We start from the raw sequence: 10,946 nt of genomic DNA, 5'->3' as shown, positions 1-10,946 counted from the left end.
GTGGATAATCTGAACTGCCGTTTGGTGCATAAGCACAAACGACAGTCAGAACCCGTCCCCCCACACGTAGGCGGAGGGAGGCCACCCTCTCATTCACTGGGGTGAACTCCAATACACAGGCACCAAGTTGGGGGTCAATAAGTACGCCCACGCCTGCTCGGCACCTCTCACCAGGGGCAACTCCAGAGTGGAAGAGTGTCCAGCCCCTCTCAAGGAAACTGGTTCCAGAGCCCGAGCCATGCGTAGAGGTGAGTCCGACTATTTCTAGCCGGAACCTCTCAGCCTCACACACCAGCTCAGGCTCCTTCCCCACCAGTGAGGTGACATTCCACGTCCCAATAGCCAGCTTCTGTAGCCGAGGATCAGATTGCCAGGGTCCCCGCCCTCGGCCACCACCCATCCCACATTGCACCCGACCCCTTTGGCCCCTCCCACAGGTGGTGAGCCCATGGGAAGGGGGACCCACGTCTCCTCTTCAGGTTGTGCCCTGCCGAGCTCCATGGGTAAAAGCCCGGCCACCAGGCGCTCACCCGCGTGCCCCACCTCCAGGCCTGGCTCCAGAGTGGGGCCCCAGTGACCCACGTCCGGGCAAGGGAACACTAGGTCCATTTATTTGTGTCATCATCAGGGTCTTTGGGCTGCACTTTGTCTGGTCCCTCACCTAGGACCTGTCTGCCATGGGTGACCCTACTAGGGGCATAAAGCCCCTGACAGCATAGCTCCTAGGATCATTGGGACACTCAAACCCCCCCACCATGGTAAGGTGGCAGCCTTTATTGAATTATGTGATTTTATTGAATTATGTGATTTTATTAATAGGTGTTTTATATTTTGTTTTTTATTATGGGGTTCACATGATTTTATTGGTTGTAGTGTATTTAATTGTGGAAGAAGTTTTGTTAGCGCATGATGTCCAAGACAAATTTCCCCTCTGGGACAATAAAGTATACATCTAAAATCGTCATGATGACTTGATGAAACATTTAAAAATGCCCATCTATTTTTAAACTTTTTGTTATGGGTAACAATTTCCCAACATTTTTTTTCATCCAATTATAGCTCTACACTGGTGCTACCAAACTTTTCAGGTGATGGGACACCTGTGACTTGTGCATTCTTTGTCTAATTGCACTAGATCCTAACCTAAAGATCATAATTTGGTGCAAACACACACCCTGCTATGCTACTGTAGTTTAAACCTTTAAAACAGTTTTATTTACTTCAACTTGTTCACGTGCTTAATGCTGCCCCTTCACTTGCTTCTTCTATTCTGATTTAGGGGTATTTTCATGTTTATTTGAGTCATGATTCAGTTTTCCCCTCACTTTTTTTCTTCCAACAAACCGTACTGCTGACACTCAGTAAGAAAACGACTGATCATCATGTACAGTTTGAACTAAAGCCTGGTTTTCAGGACATCTGTTGTCCATAACTGCCAAACAACAGTCCAAGAAGAAAGAATTAATTTGCACACCTGGCCTGGTGTCCTCGAATGTGACTCTGAATGACAATGGCATTATTTTTGAAGAATTTAAAGTTTTTCCTGCAGAGGAACCCCCTGATGTTCCTCTGGATGGTGATGGCAGCCCAGGTCTGTGTGCTGTTCCATTTCTCTTCCAGCTGCTGGTACAGTAGCTCCTTGAGGAACACCTGGCACAAAGATGGATGTCTATTAAGACCTGATTCACTTCTGCTAATAAAAATAGGAACCTGCATGCCACCTTGGTGAGTCCCAGCTGGTACTGTCCCTCCTCTGCATTAACAAAGTCCAGTAGAACTAGAGTGAGCTCAGTGTGGGACAGGTTGTTCAACCTCTCATTCAGCATAAACCCATACCTGCAACAGGAGAGAATAAAGATAGCTGATTAAAACTCCAAATAGGCTAGAACTTGCTTGAGTCCAAACAACAAACCTTAGATTGACCCTGACATCAAGGCCTCCCCTTAAGGAGAAGAGGAGGCCCTTTAAATATGGAAAGAAGGATGAGCTGAAGGCTGTGCAACAGGAACTAAAGAGGAGGATCAGGGAGCTCAAGAACTACTTCAGGAGGAGAATCGAGAAGCAACTGCAGCAGGACAAAATCTGTGGAGTTTGGAGAGGCCTAAAACCATCTCAGGTCATGGGAAACCAAACTCCCAGACTGTTGGGGACAAGCAGACTGGACACATTTTTCACTAAATTTGATTAAGATTCTGCACTTCCCCTGGCCCTGAGCTCCATGCTGTAACCCTCTCCCATCCTCAGTCCCCTCTTAACTATCCCCAACTCACAACCACTGAACAGGTAATGGGCCCAGCCCACCCATTCACACCGCCTGGGCATCACTGCAGTCAAAGTGAGAAATCAGCTGAGTTAAGATTATGACAAAGAAGGCTGTGGGGCCTGATGGCATCAGCCCTGGACTCTTGAATGCCTGCACAGACCAGCTGTCTGGGTTTGTTGAAAACATGTTCAAATTGAGCCTGAAGTTAGGCAAGGTCCCTCAACTGTGTAAGACTTCCTGTGTGGTGCCTGTCCCCAAGAACCCTCACAGCATTAGCACCTAACTCATGAAGACTCTAGAGCAGCTGGTCCTAGCCTATCTTGATTTGGATTGAAATTGAAATTGAATTGGGCAACAAGGTGGCACAATTGGTAGAGCTGCCACCTCTCAGCGAACAGGTCGCCTGGTTCAAATCCCGCAGGGGGTCTTTCTGGGTGGAGATTTGCATGTTCTCTCTGTGCATGCGTGGGTTTTCTCCGGGTACTCCAGTTTCCTCCCACAGACCAAAACATGCATGTTAGACTGACTGGTAACTCTAAATTGTCCCTAGGTGAGAGAGAGAGTGAATGGTTGTTTGTTTCATTTGTCTCTATGCGTTCCTGTGATGGACTGGAGACCTGTCCAAGGTGTCCCCTGCCTCTCACACAGTGATGAGTGAACATGGTCACCAGTGACCCCCACGACCCGAAAGGAAGAAGCAAATAAAGATGATGGATGGAGTTGAAAATTGACGTGATCTTCTATAGGGGTGGATGATGCTGTTATCTACCTCCAACTGAGGTAGAACTTTTTTTTTCACCTATGAAATCCTGGGAGCACTATAAGGATCATGTTCTTTGAATTCTCCAATGTTTTCAACACCATCCGGACTGCACTTCTGAGAGACAAGTTGGGGATCATTGAAGTACACTGTCACCTGTCATCCTGGGAGTTGGACTACCCCACAAAGCATCCACAGTATGTGAAGATGAGGGACTGTGTGTCAGAGACCATTTTTATCAGAACAGAAGCACAGCAGGGAACCGTCGGGCCTCATTTCTGTTCACTATATATACAGTTCTGAATCTGGATTTATATTGAGTTAATCCATCCATCCATCCATCCATTTTCTTTACCCGCTTATTCCATTTTGGGTCACGGGGGTCGCTGGTGCCCATGTCCAGCAATCACTGTGCGAGGGGCGGGGTACACCCTGGACGGGTCGCAAGTCCATCACAGGGCCACATAGAGACAAACGAGACAAACAAACATTCACTCTGTCACTCACACCTAGGGACAATTTAGAGTTACCAATCAGCCTAACATGCATGTTTTTGGACTGTGGGAGGAAACCGGAGTACCCGGAGAAAACCCACGCATGCACGGAGAGAACATGCAAACTCCACCCAGAAAGGCCCCTGGACCGGGGTTTGAACCAAGGACCTGCTCGCTGAGAGGCAGCAGCTCTACCAGTTGCGCCACCGTGCTGCCCTATTGAGTTAATCATTTGGACTCATTTTTCCTTTGGTATAGATGAATTATGTTGTGAATTGGTACCATTCAAGCCAAAAATCTATGTCATTCCATTTTCTTGGAATGACTAAAAACAAACAAACAAAAGTTGAGAACGAACCTTATCCCATTCATAAAACATGGTGGTGGTAGTATCATGGTTTGTGTCTGTTTTGCTGCATCTGGACCAGGACGGCTTGCCATCATCATTGATGAAACAGTGAATTCTGAATTATATCAGAGAAATCTAAAGGAAAATGTCAGGACAGCTGTCCATGAACTGGATCTCAAGAGATGGTGGGTCATGCAGCAAGACAATTCATTTCAATTCAGTTTAGTTATATAGCACCAAATCACAACAGAAGTTGTTTCATGACACTGTACAGAAACATTTGCATACATAAAGAAGCCAGTTAATAAAGTTCTCTATCTAAGGAAGCAGCAGACTCATTGAATCTTGGCTTCGTTGCAGTCTCCCATCCTGAGCAAGCACAGTGGAGACAGTGGAAAGAAAAACTCCCTTTAACAGGAAGAAACTTCCAGCAGAACCAGCTCAGGACAAGAGACCATCTGCTCTGACCGGCTGGTTGAGAGGACAGGAAGGAGAGACAGACGAACACAGAATGGTAGGTCCAGGTATAGGTCCAGGTCCAGGTGTAGGTCCAGGTGTATCTGAAAGACAAAAAACATGTTAAGGATATAAAAAATAATTACAAAAACAAAACAGGTTAAGCAGAGTAAGTAAAGACAGTAGCAGAGTGAAGAAATGTGGTCAGTTTATCCTCCAACAGTCTAAGTCTATAGCAGCATAACTAAGGGACAGCTCAGGAAACCCAAGCCGACCCTAACTATAGGATTTATCAAAAAGGAAAGTCTTAATCCTAGTTTTAAAACTGGATAATGTGTCAGCCTCACGGACAGAAACTGAAAGTTGGTTCCACAAGAGAGGAGCCTGAGAACTGAAAAATCTGCCTCCCATTCTGTTTTTGGAAACTCTAGGAACCACAAGTAAACCTGCAGTCTGAGAGTGAAGTGTTCTGTTTGGAAAATATGGAAATATACGATCTGTAATATAAGATGGAGCTAGGCTGTTGAGAGCTTTGTAGGTTAGAAGTGAGATTTGGAATTTTATTCAAAATGTGAGACGGAGCCTTTGGAGAGAAGCTAAAACTGGAGAGATATGATCTCTGCTGTTAACTCTTGTTAAAACTCCAGCAGCAGCATTGTGGATCAGCTGAAGACTTTTTTATGAAGTTTGTGGACACCCAGAAAGTAAGCAAGTGCAATAGACCAACCTAGATGTTATAAATTCATAATGCTCTGGTACAAAAACCACAACCTCTGTCTTTTCTGTGTTTAAAATTCAATTCAATTCAAAATACTTTATTATGGTATTCCCCAAGGGAAAGTAAATGTTGTTGTAGCTCATCATCCTGGTTTCATTAAGAGTTGTTATATTTGCTGATGGCTGTGGGCAGGAAGGATCTGCAGCAGTCTGTACCACAGCGGATCTTAAAAAACTGGCTGCAGATGCTGATCCATCCACCTGGAACCAAGGATCTCAGCAGTCAGTCACTCGAGCATCTCCAGCAGATAGAGGGAGATGCATCCATGGTGTCTCCTTTACAACTCATTTGGGATTTAGGGCTGTATTTGGAGTAATATTTGAGCTCTGAGATGTTTATCTGCTGCTCTCCGTTGTAAAAACCATCTTGTTGTCATGGTTATGCATCATAATAAATGTCCAAAAGTACAAAGGTTGCAGTAAAAATCCTTCCAGCTGCACAGCATCAGAGGAAGTAATCATCACAAAAAAGCAAATTACATCCAGAAAAAGGGGAAATAAAGTTTTCAAAAGCAATATCCCAGAACGAAAGTAACAATTATTCCAACATGCACACCTTGAGCGAAGCAATTCTAGAACTAAAAGCAGAAAAAAGCAGAAAATTAAGGGTCATCCAAGTTTTTGTCTTTAAGCCTTGATTGTAACTTAAGTAACTGATTGGATTCATCGGGTTTCATGGATAAATATAACTGAATATCATCAACATAACAATTAAATTTTATCCCATGCTGTTTAATAACTTAATCTAATGGAAGCATACATAAAATAAAGAGTACTGATCCAAGCACTGAGCCCTGAGGAACTCCATGACTAACTTTGGTGTATGAAGAAGATTTATTATTTTCATTTACAAACTGGAACCTATCAGATAGATATGCTGGTGAAGATTCTCAGTCATCCAGGACATGATGAATTCAGAGCCTTATAACCTGTATCTCTCACTCTCTGCTCTTTGAATTGAGAAAGCTCCTCGGATGAGGAGCGAAACGTCTTCTGTTACAAATAAAGTCCAGTTGTTTTTGTATTGAACGCTTTTTGAATCTATCAGATAGATATGATTTAAACCATTTTAGAGCTGTTCCTGTAATCCCAACATCATTATCAAGCCTCTGTAGTAAAATATTGTGATCAACTGTATCAAATGCAGCACTGAGGTCCAACAGGACCAGTAGAGACACAAGTCCATTGTCTGAGGTCATGAGAATATCATTAATGACTTTTACTAGTGCTGTTTCTGTGCTATGATGAGCTCTAAACCCTGACTGAAACTCTTCAAACAGATTATTTCTTTGTAGATATTCACGCAACTGACCTGCAACTAGTTTCTCTAGAATTTTTGTGATTAAAGTTAGATTAGATATAGATCTATAGTTGGCCAGAATTTCTGAATCAAGATCAGACTTCTTAAGTAAAGGTTTAATTACAGCAACCTTAAATTTTATCCCATGCTGTTTAATAACTTAATCTAATGGAAGCATACATAAAATAAAGAGTACTGATCCAAGCACTGTGTGGGGCGGCTGTGGCTGAGTGGTTAGAGCAGTCGTCCTCCAATGCGACAGTTGGGGGTTCGAATCCACCAGCAGTCACATGTCAAAGTGTCCCTGGGCAAGACACTGAACCCCTCATAGCCTCTGATGTGTGTCCCATCAGTGTATGAATGTGATAAAGCTCTGATTAGTCTCTTTAGAATGATTTGTTCAATTAGCTTTGTAGAGATCTAGTATAGAGCAGTATGAATGGGTCAATGAGGCACAGATTGTAGTGTGAAGCGCTTTGAGTATCTTGACATAAGATAGAAAGGCGCTATATAAGTGCAGTCCATTTACCATTTATCATTTAAAGCTCTGTGGTACATAACCATCCATTAAAGACAAATTAAGTACATCCAAAATGTGGACATTAATTAGGGGAAATACCTCTTTAAACAGTCTGGTTGGGATGGGATCTAGCAGGCATGTGGATGGTTTGGATGATGTTATTATTTTTGACAATTCAGAGAGCTCAACTGGACAAAAACTGTCCAAACATAAATCAGGCTCTAGTGAAATTTTTAAAGTTGCCTCATTTGACAGGGGACTAGAGATAGTAGAAGGAAGGATGGTTTGAATTTTCTCTCTAATTGAAATAATTTTATTTATAAGGAATCTCATGAAGTCATCACTACTTATAGTTGTAGGGATACATGGTTCAACAGAAATGGGACTTTTAATTAGTCTAGCAATAGTACTAAACAGAAACCTAGGGTTATTTTTATTCTCCTTTATTAAAGATGAGTAATGACCTTCAGAACTCAAGTGGTTCTACCAAAGAATGTTCAAGAAGAATAAAGTTCATGTTTTGGAATGATCAAGCCAAAGTCCTGACTTTAATCCAATCCGGATGTTGTGGAAAGACCTGAAGCAGCAGTTAATGTGAGGAAACCACCAACATCCTGAGTTGAAGCTGTTCTGTACAGAGGAATGGAGAAAACTCGTCCAAGCTGGTGAGCAGGACTGATCAACAGTTACTGGAAATGTTTAGTTACAGTTTTTGCTGCACAGGGGGCAAAGGTTCATATACATTTGTCACTCACAAATATGTAATATTTGATAATTTTCCTCAATGAATAAATGACCAAATATAATATTCTTGTTTAACTGGGTTCTCTTTATCTAGATGTGTCAAATTTGGGGGTTTTGGAGTAAAAAAACAAACAAAAAAACCCAGTAGTCCCTCGTTTATCGCGGGTGTTAGGGACCACGCCCACCCGTGATAAGTGAAAAACCGCAAATAGGGATAAACTAGTCCAAGCTCAAGTTTAGTTCAAGTTCAATCCAAAACGCAAAGTCTGAGAAACGAAGCTGGGGTCATGCACAGGTAGACAGAGGTCCAGAAACAAGTCCAATGGGCAATCCGTAAATCCAAAATAAGCATAGTTGTACCAGGGTCAGTTGGGCAGATCAGAATCAGACGAGGAGCCGGCAGAGCGGTAAATCCCAAAGACGAGGCGTGAGGTTGAATCCAAAGAACAAGGCTTGAGAGTCAGGAGTGAAACATGAACAGGAACAAGATGGCTGGATATCATAAACCTAGAATGGTATAATAATCTGGCAGAGAGGAATGCTGAATAAGTATGGGCATGAGCCGCCACGCGCCATTAACCGTTTCACTGCTGCACGTTTTACTGAAGCTTTTAGCTCTGAGAGGATCGATCAGCTCTGTGTCTCTCTCCACTGAGGAGCTAACCTCTCAGCTTAACTCTGTTTGCTTAAATATTCTGGACCGTGTTGCTCCCATTAAAACCAGGAAAACAAAACTTTTATCAGAACCATGGCTTAATGACGTCACTCAAGCCGTTAGACAGCAGTGTAGGAGAGCAGAACGCAGGCTGCAGGTTTCTTTTCAAATCCTAAAGGAGAGTTGGCGTCACTATCAGAAGGCAGTTAAAGCCGCCAAATCGAAGTTCTTTTCTGCGATAATTGCCTCAAACTCCCACAACCCCCGAGCCCTTTTTTCCACCCTGAACTCAGTTCTACACATCAGTGAACCTTCACCTCTAGAAGCCTCAACTGAGCTGTGTGAAAACTTCCTCCATTTCTTTTCTGAAAAAGTTGCAAACACCCGGGCACTCATTTCTCCACCTGCTCATGATCCGTCCATCCCATCTCATTGTGTTGCTGTTCTTGACCACTTCGAGCCCATCTCTCTGTCTTCCCTGGAGCAGGTCATGTGCGGCATGAAGCCATCTGGCTCCCCTTTTGACGTTGTGCCCCCTCGACTCCTCAAGGAGCTTCTTCCTGTTCTGGGCCCTCCTGTTCTTGGCATTGTGAACAGCAGCTTAGCCTCAGGTGTGGTGCCAATAACTTTTAAGCATGCTGCTGTCCAACCTCTCCTGAAAAAACCTAGCCTTGACCCCTCAGTCATGTCCAACTTCCAGCCCGTCTCCAGACTCCCATCTGTCGCTAAACTACTGGAAAAAATAGTGGAGTCCCAGCTGAAATGTTTTCTAGAGGACAATGTAATCTTAGAGCTATTCCAGTCTGGCTTTAAACCTCTCCACAGCACTGAAACTGCTCTAATCAAGGTTTTTAACGACATTCTCCTATTCACAGACGCTGGTGATTCTGTGCTCCTTCTCTTACTGGACCTCACATCTGCCTTTGATACAATTGACCACGAGATCCTCATTGCGAGGTTAGAACAGTGGGTGGGCATCACTGGGTCAGCCCTCGAATGTTTTAGATCTTACCTCGCTGACAGGTCCTTTTGTGTCTCCATCAAAGATTTAAGTTCAGCCTCAGCAGCGCTTAAATGGGGGGTACCGCAAGGGTCCATCCTTGGTCCTCTTTTATTTTCTTTATACCTGCTGCCACTAGGTGCTATTTTCAGAAAACATAACATACCTTTTCATTTCTATGCCGACGACTGCCAAATCTACTTCCCCCTCAGACTCAACGGTACTCGCTCTATTCAACTGTTACTGGACTGCCTGGCTGACATCAGAGATTGGATGGCTTTAAATTTCTTGAGTTTCAACGAGAAGAAATCTGAAGTTATGCTGTTTCCTCCCAATGACACAATCACCAACCACTGCATCGACCTATCCGTTCAGTCACCGTTAGTGAAACAAAGAGTCACTAATCTAGGAGTGATACTTGACCCTTCTCTGAAACTCAACAATCATGTAAATATGATTGTTAAATCCTGCTTTTTCCAGCTGAGGCGACTGTCTAAGCTGAAGCCCATTTTGTCCAGAAATAACCTGGAGACAGTAATTCATGCATTCATTACATCCAGGCTCGACTAGTGCAACTCACTCCTTTTTGATATCAGTCAGACCTCCATAGCTAGACTCCAACTGGTCCAAAATGCAGCAGCCCGGTTTTTGACCAGCACAAGCAAAAGAGAGCATATTACTCCTGTTTTGGCCTCCCTACACTGGCTTCCGGTTCACCTTCGAATCAAATTCAAAATACTCTTGTATGTCTATAAATCACAAAACAGCTCTGCCCCCTCCTATCTTACTGATCTGCTCCAGCCGTATGTCCCACCACGTTCTCTCAGATCAGCAGACCAGTTGCTCCTAACAGTCCCAGGAACCCGTCTCAAGCGCAGAGGTGACAGGGCCTTCTCTGTAGCAGGCCCAAGACTTTGGAATGAGTTACCTCTGATCGTTAGACAGGCCCCCTCCCTCACAGTTTTTAAATCTTGCTTAAAAACACACTTCTATTCCCTGGCTTTCAGCACTGTGTGATCTGTGCTGAGTCTGTGTGCATCACACTGTGTTGGTCATGTTGCGGTTGTTGTTGTTATCCATTATTGTTTTTGTTGGTTTCTACTTTTTGGTGTCTTGTTATGTAATCTGTTGCTGTGTGCTTGTTCTGTTTGTCCCTGTACAGCACTTTGGTGTGCTTTGTCACTGTTTAAAGTGCTTTATAAATAAATTGGTATGGTATGAACAGGTGCGGTGAATAAGTGCTGATGATCAGCAGGTGAAGAGTGGGCATGGCAGAATGATAGAGAGCTGTGAGCGTGGCATGAAGAGGCAGAAACAGAAAGAGATGGGGGGCACACAGACCGGTGTGACTTCTAGGGCTTGTGTGAAAATCTGATGATGTTTTAGGTCACACTTATGCAGAAATATAGAAAATTATAGTGTTCACAAACTTTCAAACACCACTGTCGTTTTTTTTCCCCCCTAGAATTTTGTATTTATTCTCAGTTTACCCTGCAAAGAAAGCAGTCATTCATTGAAGGGAATGAAAAGTATCTTGTAGCACTAACTGCAGAACTGTGGTGATGCTGCAAACTGTACATTTGTAGTGAACCTGATCTGAACCTGATCTGACCTCAAATCTTGATCAG

At 43.6% G+C, this 10,946-nt stretch overlaps 1 protein-coding gene across 1 annotated transcript in view; it reads left to right on the top strand.

The window, feature by feature from the left end:
• myo15b (myosin XVB) overlaps positions 1-10,946 on the top strand; it is a gene marked incomplete at its 5' end in the record, with an annotated part of 84,673 nt that overhangs the window by 24,357 nt on the left and 49,370 nt on the right.

The sequence above is a fragment of the Nematolebias whitei genome, chromosome 17 (assembly GCF_014905685.2).
Source record: "Nematolebias whitei isolate Nwh7 chromosome 17, NemWhi1, whole genome shotgun sequence".
Classification (NCBI taxonomy): domain Eukaryota; kingdom Metazoa; phylum Chordata; class Actinopteri; order Cyprinodontiformes; family Rivulidae; genus Nematolebias; species Nematolebias whitei.
This window is presented reverse-complemented; position numbering and strand designations above follow the sequence as displayed.